Source organism: Macrobrachium nipponense, chromosome 38, assembly GCF_015104395.2.
Source record: "Macrobrachium nipponense isolate FS-2020 chromosome 38, ASM1510439v2, whole genome shotgun sequence".
NCBI lineage: Eukaryota > Metazoa > Arthropoda > Malacostraca > Decapoda > Palaemonidae > Macrobrachium > Macrobrachium nipponense.
Genome location: NC_061098.1, coordinates 18836534 through 18851851, shown reverse-complemented (window position 1 = coordinate 18851851; position 15318 = coordinate 18836534). Strand labels below are relative to the sequence as shown.

General features: G+C 39.7%; 2 protein-coding genes across 2 annotated transcripts in view; one reads left to right on the top strand and one right to left on the bottom strand.

Moving 5' to 3' along the window:
- Positions 1–1416, bottom strand: part of LOC135209693 (carboxyl-terminal PDZ ligand of neuronal nitric oxide synthase protein-like) — a 489466-nt gene extending 488050 nt beyond the window's left edge. Inside the window, exon 1 of the mRNA XM_064242447.1 lies at positions 1378–1416. The gene's annotated coding sequence lies outside the window, so the exon portion shown is untranslated. The remainder of the gene's footprint in view (positions 1–1377) is intronic.
- The window catches only part of LOC135209479 (carnitine O-palmitoyltransferase 2, mitochondrial-like), a 74951-nt gene that overhangs the window by 13713 nt on the left and 45920 nt on the right, over positions 1–15318 (top strand). The gene's annotated exons all lie outside the window — the stretch shown is intronic.

The window sequence follows — 15318 nt, the reverse complement described above, 5'->3', positions numbered from 1 at the left end:
AGCCAGTTTCAAAGAAGGGCGACACCTATACAGACTCCTGTTTAACTAGATCCCAGTGGTAACGGGAAACAAATCTTTTGATGCTGTTGATAATATACACATCCGTCTTATTCTTGAACTACTCTCCAGATTCGTTAGGGAATTAATTGTCTAGACTCTAGACTTATCACCTAGAGTCCTAGACCGATAAAATGCCAAATACCTAAGCTTCGTGACCCATACCCATTATCTACGCCCTTCCCACCCATTCCCCAGGCAGCCAAGCAGTATAACCATAACATACCAGAATGATTAGTACTTAAGTAGGCGACCAGTCAGGAACCTGAATACAGTACAGAGTCAGTCCTATAAATGCTTAAATTCTTAATTCGTTTTCATTCCTCTGATGACGACAGTAGTCCTCGTGAAACTTTAAGGTTTCAAGTATATTTCCAATAATATATCGATATTTGATACAAAAGAAACTGGTCTTATTCATCATCATCGGTATTTCTGTTCATGAGCTTGTCTCCTACAATATGCTTGAATGCTTTAAAAGGGACCTTAACACAACCCCCACCCCAACTAAGAATGAATGTGTCCGATAAGAAAGTAAAGAACTTAAGAAAAATATTAAAAAGCAATTTTAAATGAGAAGTAATTTCAGAGAACCATAAGGAAACTGACATAAGATACTATGTAATTGACTTAACCCGATGATGAGGCTAACCATTCATTTTTTTACACAGATTAACAATATCATTCATAGATTTTGTATATTCTAAACAAATCTGCAAGCTGTCTATTTCTGCATCGTTTTAAACACCGAAATTTATGTGTTACGGCTTTCATGAAATCCGGATTTTGATAAGAACAAGTTCTCCCACATTCTCCCGCCAATGTTTAAAGGGCTCCGCAGAAATCAGTTGCATCCTCCCCTCACTTTGTGCCATTAGCCTAACCCGTTTTCTGCTTAGACGAAGTAATGTTAGGAAAGTTATCGTTGATCTTATGATATATATGTATGTATATATATATATATTATATATATATATATATATATATATATATATATATATATATATATATATATAAGACAGTGGACGCTAAACATAATTATGGGAAAAGACAGCTATGGAGACATAAAGTATTCAATATTACTCGCTGATTCATGCGGCCCATGTCCGTACTTCATATTTAGAATACTAGGCTTTATATTCAGCATTCTTGTCATCGCCAGGCGATACTTATTATTAATATTTCTATGACTATTACTATCATAAATGTTGGAACAAACAATCAGTGCAAACAATTATTAATTGATAGGCCTATACCTACCGAATTCCAAGTTCCATACAGGAACTACTTAGTCGTACTTATTTCAAAAGCTTTCCTTACCTTTCGGATAGCTGGCTAAATACGCCAAAATGCAATGTTCGATAGACGTTCAAGATTAGCCATAACACACGACGTCCTCCCCCGTTCACAGATCGGTGGGAACAAGCTAAGGATATATGATTTTCTCGCCCATACGTGACGTCATCGGGAGAAAACTATATTCCACACGAATTTTTATGCTTTTCCTTAAAATTTGCATATGGAAAATAATTAAGGTTATAGCTAGAATTTATTCTTAGTTTTATATACAAAACAGCTGGCTAACAAACCGTAAAAATAGTTTAAAAGGAATTCGTTTAGCCCTCGTTTAATTTATCATGTTTTATGTAGTTCTCGTATTGGGATGTTTCACGCAACTTTGTTTTTATTGAAATTTTCCTAATGCTTTCTATAGAATCATTTTCGTTGTTTAATTGGTAATTTTATTATGAGAGAAAATCTTATCCTTGTGTATATCCTAGAAATAATTAATTTAATAGCGAGCCTGAATATATATATATATATATATATATATATATATATATATATATATACATATATATCTATATATATATATATATATACAATATAGTATATATATTATATAAAATAACACATTCTAAAGTAAGTCTCCGTTCTGAGGCGAGGAGAGGCTGCCAGTGCACCCCACACGCGGCGCACTGTAGGCATTATTTAAGGTTCTTTGCAGCGTACCGCCGGCCCCAAGCTGCGACCCCTTTCATTCCTTTAAATGTACTTCCTTTCATATTCTCTCTTCCATCGTACTTTCCACCCTCTTCTAACAACTGTTTCACAGTGCAACTGCGAGGTTTCCTCCTGTTACACCTTTGTAACTTTTCACTCTCAACGTTACTTTCAGTTCTGAATGACCTCATAGGTCCCAGCGCTTGGCCTAAATCTTATACGTACTATCTTCTATTCTATCCAGATGAAGCCGTATCCGGAATCATCGAAACGGGGTAACGATATCCACTGGACTAAAAAGAACAGTGAAGGTCTGTTCCTGCTCATGCATACATATATCTGTCGAATCTAGGTACATTTACTAGAGCTGTATATATATAGTACTACACATAAACAAGGCGAAAGTAGCTAATCAGCAACACGTTGAAATGTCGCTCACTAAATACACATACGTGCTTCTGAAACTGTTTACTTTGGGAGCGATGCTGCTAGAGCGCTAGCGCTGGCATATAAGTATTCTTTTGTTGGTATGAGACTAACGGTCGTGTTCTGGTTTCGGCATTTTTCAGTGGCTGGTTACTATGATCGCGTTCTAAATTCAGAATGAAGGTAGGGTCTCCTCCCCCTCTTCTTCTTCTTTGTTGTTTGTTTCTTAGAATGCTAATGTCGTCAGGTTTTTGCTTTCGCTGCTGTCTGTTTTTTGTTTTCATATGATCATTTGTTACTAAGCATAGTTTCCCATACTGTTGTTCAATTTGAACTGTATATGGATTAAGGACTTTACATTGCTAATTAACGATATATATGTATGTGTTATATATATATATATATATATATATATATATATATATACTATTATATATACATTATATGACGGGTAAAAAAAATGTTCTGTTACAAACAGAGTCCATCTAATAAAAGGAAGCCAATAAAAACCAAAATATAGAGAGAAAAATACTATATTTCAGAGACTGCTGTCTCCTCTTCATAGGGTGAGACAGCAGTCTCTGAATATAGTATTTTTCTCTCCATATTTTGGTATAACAGGCTTCTTTTATTAGATATATATATATATATATATATATATATATATATAATATGTATGTATATATATACATATATACATATATAATATAATATATATATATATATATACTATATATATTCCGTGGGAGAGCCAGCGGAAAATAGACCTCCGTGATGTGGCGATCTGGAGATGTCATGGCGTACAGAGCCGGTATTAAGCCTATTTGACCAATGTGGTCAAATTGAGTTACCGTTTGAAGGCCTTTCTGCATTCCAAGAGGAATAAACCGCTACCGAAAACGTGAATTGAAAGAATGAGAACGCATTATTCCTCACATTATTATGGGCATATTATATAAACAGAAATCTTTCACTTGGACCATCATTACTATAGTAGATATAAAACAATCGTCCTTGATTTCAATAATTTTCTAATTCGACCCCCAATTCCTACTTTATACTCTTTTATCAGTTTAAATAGCTTCCACTTCCTCCACACAGGCCCGTTGCTAGGAATTGGGGGTCGAATTAGAAAATTATTGAAATCAAGACGATTGTTTTATGTCTAAGTTAAGTACATTTTAGTTTTACCAGACCACTGAGCTGATTAACAGCTCTCCTAGGGCTGGCCCGAAGGATTAGATATTTTTACGTGGCTAGGAACCAATTGGTTACCTAGCAACGGGACCTACAGCTTATTGTGGGATCCGAACCACACTATATCGAGAAATGATTTTCTATCACCAGAAATAAATTCCTCTGATTCCGCGTTGGCAGAGCCGGGAATCGAACTTGGGATTGGCAGCCGAGGGCGAAAACCACTCTCCCAGCGAGGAACTTTGTTTTATGTCTACTATAGTAATGATGGTCCAAGTGAAAGATTTCTGTTAATATAGTACTATGCCCATAATAATGTGAGGAATGATGAGTTCTCATTCTTTCATTTCACGTTTTCGGTAGCGGTTTATTCCTCTTGAAATGCAGAAAGGACTTCTAACGGTAACTCAAATTGACCACATTGGTCAAATAAGCTTAATACCGGCTCTGTACGCCATGACATCTCCAGCTCCCACATCACGGAGGTCTATTTTCCACGGGCTCTCCCAGCGGCGCCTTCTTCTCCTCACGGTCTAACTATATTATCCCTAGACCGAGCTTCTCCTTACCATTATCCTTCGTCGGCGTCTCTCGCCCAAACCACTTCCTCAGACGCACGGGTTAATGTCCCGCCCAAGTCCGCCATTGCTCCTCTCTCTCAGTCGACAGGTGTTGGACGAATATTTTAGGACCAATAAACTTTCCGAAAGCCAGCCACGCGTGAGATGCTGGACTTTCGCTCCTCGCAGATGTTTTGGGGGAAAGAGTATATGCAAATGAAGAATGCCACTTGCGTGGTTTATAATTAGGTTTATTGGTTTTCTGTGAAAGAAAACTCTCGTGCAGGCTTTGTCTGTCCGTCCGCCCTCAGATCTTAAAAGCTACTGAGGCTCGAGGGTTGCAAACTTGCAAATTGCAACTTGCAAAATGATCATATCCTCCCTCCAATCATCAAACATACCAAATTGCAGCCATCTGGTTTCATCAGTAGTTTTTATTTCATTTAGGGTTGAAGTAAGCTATAATCATACTTCTGGCAGATAGTTACCAACAGCATAGGCCACCATCGGACCGTGGCTGAGTTTCATGGGCAGCGGCTAAGAGTTTTATAGACCGTGGCTGAGGCCACCACCGGACAGATAACTCCATTGTTTTCGAAAGTCTCTCCCGGCTCGTTTGCGAGTAGAGCGAATAACGTTCTCACGGATGACACCGTTTACACGATGTTTAACGAGGGTTTAGAACGCTCCGAATTATTAAATGGTGTAGTGGAGAAACGTCAGTATAAGTTATTATTATAATTCAGAAGATGAAACCTATTCATATGAAACAAGCCCACCAAAGGGGCATTTGACTTGAAATTCAATCTTCCAAAAAGTATGGTGTTCATTAGGAACAAATAATACGAGGTAAAGGGAAATGCAGAAAGAAGAGACCCCACTTATTAATAAAGAAAAAAAAAACGATAATTTAACAAATAGATAAAAAAAAAAATATCAAAATGTAAGGGAAATAGTATTAAGGTGGTAGTGTTTTGCACGTTCGCTTGAACTTCTGTCAAAGACAAGATTTCATTATTCAAGTTCTTATAATAATGGTCTAATCTGTCTTCATCATGTTACCTCTACCGTCAAAATAGTGGGTTCCCCCACCCGGGAGCCCCTTCTACGAAAGCATTATGGTCATGGGGCGAGGGAATGCTAAAAGTAAAGCATTAAGGCGCAGAATAAACTTGAAAAATAAATCATACGCAAGACAAACTTAAGCGTAGACAATGAAAGCGCGTAGAAGTAAGATATAATAACTCTAAAATAAAAAAGGACTAAAAATCCAGCTGCTCTCCGTTAAAAAAAAAAAAAAAAAAAAAATGCAACTGAAAGCCCCCGTCATAAACAGTATTTTTCTCACAATTATCTGCTGACAATTAATACAATTTTTGCAATTTAGAAAAATCACCACAGGTTCATTATAATCGTGTGGCATACTTGCGTGTCTAGTCACCTAACATTATGCTTAAATAAATGCACTCGCACGCAAACACAGACACACGGATAATGTATGTATAAATACATATACTCTGATATTACCATGGATATTAAGCTCCTTTTCACAGCAATTTCGTTGTATATATATGCGCCGTTGCCAGCAAACTAGCTATTGTTTGTAAGGTTCCATATAGCTAGAGGTAAATGGTATTAGCACCATATGTGTCGTGATCACGGTCTAGTCCTGATTGCTTGAAGTTGTGGTTTCCAGCTCCCAAAATTGGCGACTATGCTTTATACCATTGGTGGACGATGATCTTTAACCATCATTCCGAACCAACATTTTCAAAAGTAACTTTTATTATCGTCTTGCTCTCTGGTACTACCGATGCGTGCTACTCGCTGTGCAGAGTATCAGCAAAACCCTTCCTCTGGGTCTCCGCTTGACATACTGCCTGACATTCGTTTGTTAATTTACTTACATTTACTGCTTCCTTCGCTCTGGTTTCATTCTTCGCATGTTGGGATTCTGCTCTGTGAAAGCTACTTTGTAAGTCAGTGTTCTCTTAAAAGTCTCATTCTACCCGAATGTGTGTTCATATGAATGATAAATATAATCATTGAATTGCGTGGAGCCTTGCAGTGCCAATGATAGCCTCATTTTCAACCTGCACACATACACACCGCAGGAACCAATCGCATCGGAAAGATCAGTCCACTGACTGTCAATACATCACACTGCCATTCAGGGCAGGCACAATACATCCCCCCAAAAAATGTTCCCGGACACAAAACAACCTTATTTCCCCTGGGACTGGCAAATCTTCCATCGTGTGGAATTGAATTGGTTCATGAAAGGGGTTTAATCATGTAGGGACAGTGGAAAAAAATCCTTCTGTCATAAATACGAGGCATGTTAATGGAGTTCCGATGACGAAATTTATTTTTTTCGGAATAATATATCAACTGCTTTCTTTCCGATGTGGCTGGACATGTTTTAATTCATCATGATGATTATTTAATTAAATCCTTTTCTCATAACTAATGGACACCAATGCGACTGCAATCTTTTCTCAAGCTGTATCAATGGAAATATCCACCACGTATGAATAGATAAGCAGATAGGTCTAACTCATCCTTTTTCAGTACCAAACAAGTTTTCGAGTAGTTTTGTCCTTGTTGTGACCAAATTGTGTAATGATATAACTAATCCTATAAATGGAACTTCGGAAGTTCAAACTTTATCTGCAAATAATAATAATAATAATAATAATAAAAATTGAGCAAGCTAATGCTCTTTACAGTTCATAATTTTTTTCTTACTTATTCATTTTACTTTGTTATTCCTCTTTTCATAGTTTATTCTTTGTTCTGCCAATTTCTTTCCTATATTTGGCTTATGGATAATTGATTTTGCAAGCTTTGGTTTAATAATAATAATAATAATAATAATAATAATAAATAATTAATAATAATAAAAATAATAATAATAATAATAATAATAATTAATAATAATAATAAGCAAGGCTTATACATTTCCAAAACGTTAATTATTCTTAAACCACTTGCGAATCACGGCCAGTCCCTTCATATCATAGGTTTATCACCATAATAATTGTGTATAAAAAAGTTTGATCTATAATCGTCCGTTTGATATTGATGAATCCCACGAAGACTGGCAGGCTAACTTATGTATAATCATACTTTTTGTGAGCAATTTCAGTCAATTTTATTAACAAATATTATTCAACCCTTATTTGCCTTTTTTGTTTCACTTACTTCTCGCCCAACAGAATCTCTCTCTCTCTTCTCTCTCTCTCTCATCTCTCTCTCTCAAAATCTCTCATCTCTCTCTCTCTCTCTCTCTCGAAGAAGATCTTGGACTTTGTCAACAAGCGCATTTGTATGCTCTGAAAAGACCTTTCCTCGATTATTTAGGCGATACGAAGAGCTACAAATCCCCAGCTAGAATTTGACTGACCAAGCTGTGGGATAGCCCATTAGTGGTTCAGTGCTATGACATTATTATTTGTTGTTTACGAGTTTTTGAACTTAGACTTTATTTAGGATTAAAAATTCGTTCACTCGGCCATACCACTACTTTCAAATTTTCCTAAACCGCGCATGCGCAGTACAGAGTATGTGACGTGGTTATCCCTGTCATGGCTATGTTACTGTACCATAGAAACGAAATTAGATACGGGCGGGGCATTGTTAAAACACCAGTAGATAATGGACTATGGAATTCTCGGGACCTGGTACTCTCGCTGATGTTGAGGAGGACCTTGCTCTAAGTGATGATAATGTTGAAGAACATCTGCTTACGCAGGAACATTGGCCACGACTTGTCTCTACTAAATCTCATAAGTTGATCCCTGCTGGTGCAGCTCCTAGTCTCATGGACCATACCTATACCTCCAACAAACGATGTATGGAGCATGATTCAGATAGCAGTAATGAGCCATCATCCCCTGCTGCTAAAACTACAAAGTGTGATGCTTCCTCTCTCAAAAAAAATAAAGTTCTAAATAATTCCCTGCCTAGACCTGCTTTCAGATATACCTACCATGGCTACAAAAACTGTTCTCCCTGCCTTTGCTCACGTGCTGAATACATAAAGCTCTTATTTAGAGAAGAACCGGGGTTAATGTGAAGCTTCGCTGGCTATCGGAGGTTACCAAGATGTTCAGCCTCGATCTGGGAATTGGCTGAAGTTAAAATGTCTGCGGTCACTTCTCGATTTGTATACATTTCGAGGCATCGCCTGGATATCATAAACAGGGTCAAGGGTGGTGAGGTTCTGTCACTTATGTTAGATGTTCAGGATGATGTAAACAGACCCCGTAAGTTCCCTACATATCTCATCACTCGATATCCTGTGGATGTAGACCCTTCATTAGCTAAGGAAACTGGAAGGGTGTGCACACTGTACGTCGTTTTCCATACAGGATGGGAAGTCCATCCATCAATCGTATTGTCATTACTTGGAGCCACCCAGATCCACCCGCCTTTTGTTAACTTCTCCTTCCTCCCTTGTCTACCATCATGTTAACTACGCAGAATGCCAGACGAAAAGCCGTGGTGCTTCAAATGCTGGGGTATCGGTCACATCTCACGATACTGTGCTGCCCCTGAAAAGTGTGCATTTTGTGCTGCTGAGCATGACAGTCGGACCTGCCCTCATCGGCCCCCTGTACCACCACAGTGGTTGACAGTTCTTCGTGGCATCAACATCAAGCTCATTACCTCTACCTACACCGGACTCCTCGCATTGGAAATGCCCGAGATGTAATGAGCCGGGAGTCAATGTGTGGCATGGCTGTACCAGCGTTCAGCTCTGCATCGAACCAGCTTATTGCACAACAGCTTCCAGTGCCATCAATCATACCCACTGTTACTGCCTCCTCACAAGTGACTACACTTCGTAATGCTGTATATGTTTCCTTAAGTCTCGGTGTGACTCCCTTACATCACGTTTTGAAGCCATTGATCTCGTTTAGAGAGCATGGACACTCGCATCGACAGTCTCGTAACCTCCTTTGACAATCTAACTTCTAAATTTAAAGCTACTAATGATAACACACTACAATCTCTTGTTGAAGCTCAGCAGGTTGTTATCACATCAGTTACTACACTCACTGAGAAACTTGACTCACTTGCTACACGTCTTGAGAGTGTTACTAATCCCATACAGGACCATTGCCACGTGATACACCACCAATTCATACCGGTGTTACCACTGCCTCTTTATCTAGTCGCCGTTCTTCCAAGACATGTTCGATAACCAAGTAAAGCTTAATATCATCTCATGGAATGCCTGTGGTATTACAAACTGGGCAAAACTTTCTGCACTTAAGGGAATTGTACATGTCACCACCCAGATGTTTATTCTAATTCAGGAAGCTTTTGTTGGTAATGCTCAGCCAAGGGAAGAAGCTCCCTCGCTCACTGGCTATGTGTCCTACGTCCATTTAGTAAGACATGGCCTCATCACCTATATACGCACTTCAATTCAGCATAGACCTCTCCCAAACTCTGAGGATGAAGATACAAAAACATTTCAATTATTTGAGATTACTGTTGGCGGAGGCACCATACGACTGGTGCAATGTATATGCAGCACCAAGGTAGGATAAATAATACAACCCAAGGCTTCCAGCCCCAAACCCTTCGTGGTATGGTTTGTACATGGGAGAGTTTAATGCCCGTCATCCCGAACTTGGGGAGATCTTGCTTGGCTGTCACTGTGAACCGGCCGAAATGGGGAATTACTACTTCGTTAGCTACATTCGTCGAAATCAACTGACCCACGGTTGGGAGACTCCTGGTGGGCATTTCTACGCATGCACGAGGTGGACTGGCTTTGGATCACATCTTGACCTGTGGACTCGTACCTTCCCGAGTCAATTGTGTAACGGTTCCTACGCTCTTCTCTGATCACATTGGTCTCAGCATCCAATATTCCCTTCCCGCTACACTACTCCAATACACAATCGCACTTGCATCACAATCCGCCTAAAGTACCAGCCTACGTACATTTCATATATGACTAACCTTCGACCCACATTTGACCTCCACTGTCCGGAGAAACTTTACTCCTTACTTGTTAGTACCACACATGCTTTCCACACACAATATATCAGAAAGCCTCATATCAGGCATCGTGTTGGTGCTATGACACTGGATAATCGAATTTCTCAGGCAGAAAAGAAGGCGATGGATGATGGCCTTGCCTTTATGAGACAACCAAGTCCTGAGACTCTGCACAGTATCAACTATCGAGAGATGATCTAGTTGCTCTACAGCAATGTTACAAACAGATTCCTGGCACAAATTAACAGACAGTATCAACCATCAAACAAGCATCGGTTCCATGTGGCACCTCATCAACAGGATTGTGAAGAAGAAAACCCTCCCAAGTGTCCTCCACCACAGCCCTGCTCAGTATGCACAGGACCTTATTGATGAGTGGTCAGCACAGTCACGAACCATCAACCTTCCAGCTCATATACAAGCTCTCTCTCTTCACATAAAAACCATCGTGCCTTACTCTCAGTTCCGCCTTACTAAGCAGTGATGAAGAGGATGATGTACCCATAAACTAAGGGAGAGCTACGACGTGCCTTAGCAAGGAGTAAGAAGTCAGCTCATGGTGATGATGGCATCACTATGCAGTCCTTTGCACACTCATAAAAATACCTGGCAACCCTCTCCTCCGGCTCTACACCTCTGCCTCTGCCTGGGATATGTGCCCCTAGCATGGACTCATAGTACAATTATACTACGTTCCCAAGCCTGGCACTGACAAATTTCGTCCTATCTCCCTCACCTCCTGTTTCTGCAAAGTATTTGAACGTATCCTCTCACGCCTTATGTTCCGGCTGCAAGATAAGCTTTCATCTAGAATATATGGCTTCCTACCCCAAACGAGGAACACATCATTGTCTCATGGAGCTCTACACTCGGCTCTCCCCCAACCAGTGTTTGTAGCCTTCATTGATTTGAAAAGTGCATTTGATGTTGCAAATAGATACATTATTTTAGACCAAGCTTATTGATTTTGGATCAAGGGAAACCTTTTGAGGTGGATACGTGGATATCTTCGAAATAGAGTCTCTCGTGTGCTGTTTAAGGGAGCATTGAGCACTGCAAAGGAACTTGAACTTGGTACTCCACAAGGGGGGGTACTTAGTCCGTTTTGTTTTTATTTAATATCCTCCTACATCGCCTTCTCTCCTTACTTCCTAATACTGATAACACAACCATCACTTGCTACGCAGACGATATTTGCATTCATTCAACCTCCCCGGATCACTTGCAAACGCTTCCTTTCTTCCTTCTATGAATCAGCATCCTCCTGTGGTCTTATCATCTCCCCAGGAAAAGTAGAATCTTCTCCCCAAGGCCAGCAAGGATTTACCAGAATTTACTGTGGGGAACAATGTTGTACCTTTATGCACACAGTATATTTTGGGTTTGGGAGCGCCAGTGCGAATTACACCATCCATTCCAGCAAAGACAGAGAGTACATCCCATTGTTCAAGATCTGCTGGCCCGGTTTACAGCGACGCCTGACTCCTCTCAGTGGCTTACTAATATTCTGCAGGAGTATCTATCCAGTTGCCAGAAACATATATATTGCTTTTCATCCGCTCAGTGATAGATTATCTTCCCCTGCACTATGTCAACTCTCCAGATCAACTCTACAGCCGCTTGAAAAATTCCAGAACCAAGCATGAGATTCATTCTAGGTTGTCCAGCATCCACTAGAATTGTAAACATGCAACACGAACTCCGTCTCCTCCACTCGTTGAGCGAATATACTCCAATGTCACCTACTTCAGTATCAAATGACTGTATTACCCTTCACCTGTCTCCTCACTATTCAAAACATCATCAGAACTTCTTGATCTAGATGCACCTCGTCCACAACTACGCCACAAGGGGGGACGTACACTAGTTAGTACTGTCTGTTCAAGCATTCGGGGGCTTGACATCAACATCGTGGCAGAGAATGTGGATCATGGCCTTGCACCTGGCAGACTCCTGTGCCAGCAATCTCTTACACTCCAGTCTCTAAGACTGACTTGCCTCAACTTCAACAACAACGTGCATTGGAGACCATCGACAGAACCTATCCTCATCCTCAGTGTAGCCCATCACCTCTACACAGACGGCTCCCTACAGCAGGATGGCAGTGCTGGATGTGCTGTTTTCTCCCCCACTTTGGAACCCCGCCAGGGGGCTGGATAGGCCGTCGCCTCCAGAGTCATCAAGCTCCACGTATTGAACTACATGGACTTCTAGATGCAGTTATTTTAATCACACGGACCAGAAACAATGGCTTGATCATCTGCGACTCGCAACCAGCACTCCAAGCCCTTTCATCACATAAGCCAGCATACAGCCCCTGGTTACACAAATACATTAGGACAACTAGGACATGGCCAACATGAGCTCACTGGTAGTGCACTTCCTATGGATTCCCTCTTCACGTGGTCTTCTGCTAACAACAACCGTTGACCATCTCGCAAAGGCTGCCTGTCAGCTGGATCCTCCAGATGCTGATGCTCCCAGTCCATCTCTCTTGTGCTGCAGAAAAATGGTGCGCCAAGCTGCTCGCTCACCTACTCATCATCGTAGTAATGCGAAGAGAGCAACCAGTGTATCAATACAGCATTATGATCACTTCTTTCCTCACCAACACAAGTATCGCCGCAGAGGACTCATGGTTCGTCAAAATACGTTGTTTGTGCGCGTCTTCGCTGGGTTGGCGACCAGTTTTGGTTCAGGTGGCTGAGCAAGATGAAGTTCCTCACTTCTCCTCCTGTAGGTTATGTGACGCACCCAACGCCAACACCCTGGAACACTATTGCCTGGAATGTCCCACTTGTTAGTGACATATTACCCCAAAGACCTCACAGTAGTTGATATATGTAAAAAATTATTATTGACAGATAATAATTTGCTCGATGAGATCCTCATGCGCCATCCTCACTTTGGTGGATACTGAATAATCAGCTGTTATGTAATACTGATTAAAGATAGGTACAACCTACCTACGAAATCAAACTAAATTTAATTTGTATTCCATATGAATTCATTGTATAACCTTTGATATATAGAAATGAGCAATATTATTTTAATATGTACTAAATATCTGTCTATACTTTATTTTGTATTCCTTGTGTAACCCTCATTATGTGCTGTAGATGTAAACAATACTGTTTTGATATGTACTTAAATGTCTGTATATACTTTATTTTTTTACTATTTTTTTTTTCTTTAGGCATAACTTAATTACAATGTAGATGAAACAATATTACTGTATTACCATGTACTCAATGTCTGACGCCAATGGGCGCAATAAATTGATTAAAACAAAAAAAATCTCTCTCTCTCTCTCTCTCTCTTCACACACTGGGCCATTCGCCTCTTATCCTAACATGCATGAGTCTCTTGATTATGCTGGATGTTAAGGACCATTCGCCATATTATTTACGTCAACTGGAAACTATAATTAGCGGTGCTACTAACTGGAAACATCAGGTGGTAGTAGTCACTTATTCCATCCTCTAATTGCTGAACCAGTGCGTTATTTTATTTAGGTAAATTCATTAACAGTCTAGCAAAGAAGTTGATTGTTGTTCTTAAAGTTTACGCTATACATTCAGAGAAAATATTTTCGTCGACGTTTTCTTTAAAAGCATTTTGATCCTTAACTATCCGTATATATAAGTTTGGCTCAGTGGAAGGGAAAATGGGCAGTCAAGATACTATATAAAGATCGCCTTGCTTTGTGAGCATTAATAATAATAATAATAATTATAATCTTGATTGCTATTTTCTGTCCAGAGCTAACAACTGTTGCTACTTTGGTGGCCTGTAGCCCCGCATCTTCTTGAGACCTCTCAAATAAGTCATTTGTGATTTGTGAGGGTTACATTATTTATCCTCTCATTAGCTCAGGGAAGGAAACAACATTTCCAAAGCTCCTAAATTTGCTTCTGTAAACGTATTCACATTGGGAAAATGGAATGAATTAGGAGAGAAACAGACTATACAAAATTAACCATTTATCGGCTACCTAATTCCGACCTTGGCCGGTTTATATGTAAATTCGTAACGTTTGATTGGCAACTCCAACCTCGGTTATCAGTTACTGTATGAAATGTGCAATGTTACTGTCTACTATATTGAAAAAGACTACATGACAGAATGTATTAAAATTAATTGTAAAACGTTCACTTAACACTATATGACGTAAAGATATCGAGGCAAACTTCGGGTCAAAGTCCACAAAGATGGTCAACCTGTTCCACGGCAGGTGACGGACAATTTGCACAGGTGATCTGAAGCCCGGGACTGCTGGGCCAACTGCTGGGAAAACACCTGCCTTGTGGAAGTTTGCAGGTCGATCCGTCATGCAGACGACCATCTCGATATGTTTCCTTTATTGCATGGCCGCTGTCTCTGCCAATCGTACTACCTATCATAAAACAGAATGTAGGCGATTAACGTAGAAGTAGTATGGGTAGTTCGTCAGCAGAAGAAATAAAGGATATTTCCTAGATGTTGGTGGTCGTTATCTAGGACTGATATTTCTTGGGGGTCATAATCTCATGATATCTATGGTCATTTGTTTACGTTTTTACGGTCATCCCCAACGGGCTTGTGCCGAAATAAAAGAGGTAATATCCTTGATAATCACGTCTAATCTTTGCAACTTATTATTTGCTTAAAAAGAAAATCGTGGATATCATTAATAAACTTACGAATTTAATAGAAGGAAGCGTACAACCTACTACGGTTGGAAAACAAGTCGAAAAACATTTTATTAGATAAAGCACGTATGGTTATTGTTTATAATTTCCTCAACGGTTTTGGAATAAATTTGTCCCATGTCGCATTATTGTTGATTACGATCTTTCATTTTTATAGTATTTCCGAATGTTATTTAATTTTGCAGTTTAGAAGTAATAGTTTGAGGGAAAAAATGAATGGTCTAAATGCAAAACAAAACAAACTTACAGGAACCGATGCCAATTACGAGGGTGGTATGATATTTTTTTTATTTATCAAGGTCACAGAGAAGCAAAAAATGAAGCAATTGAATTACATCAACTATATGAATTTTTTATTATTCCAT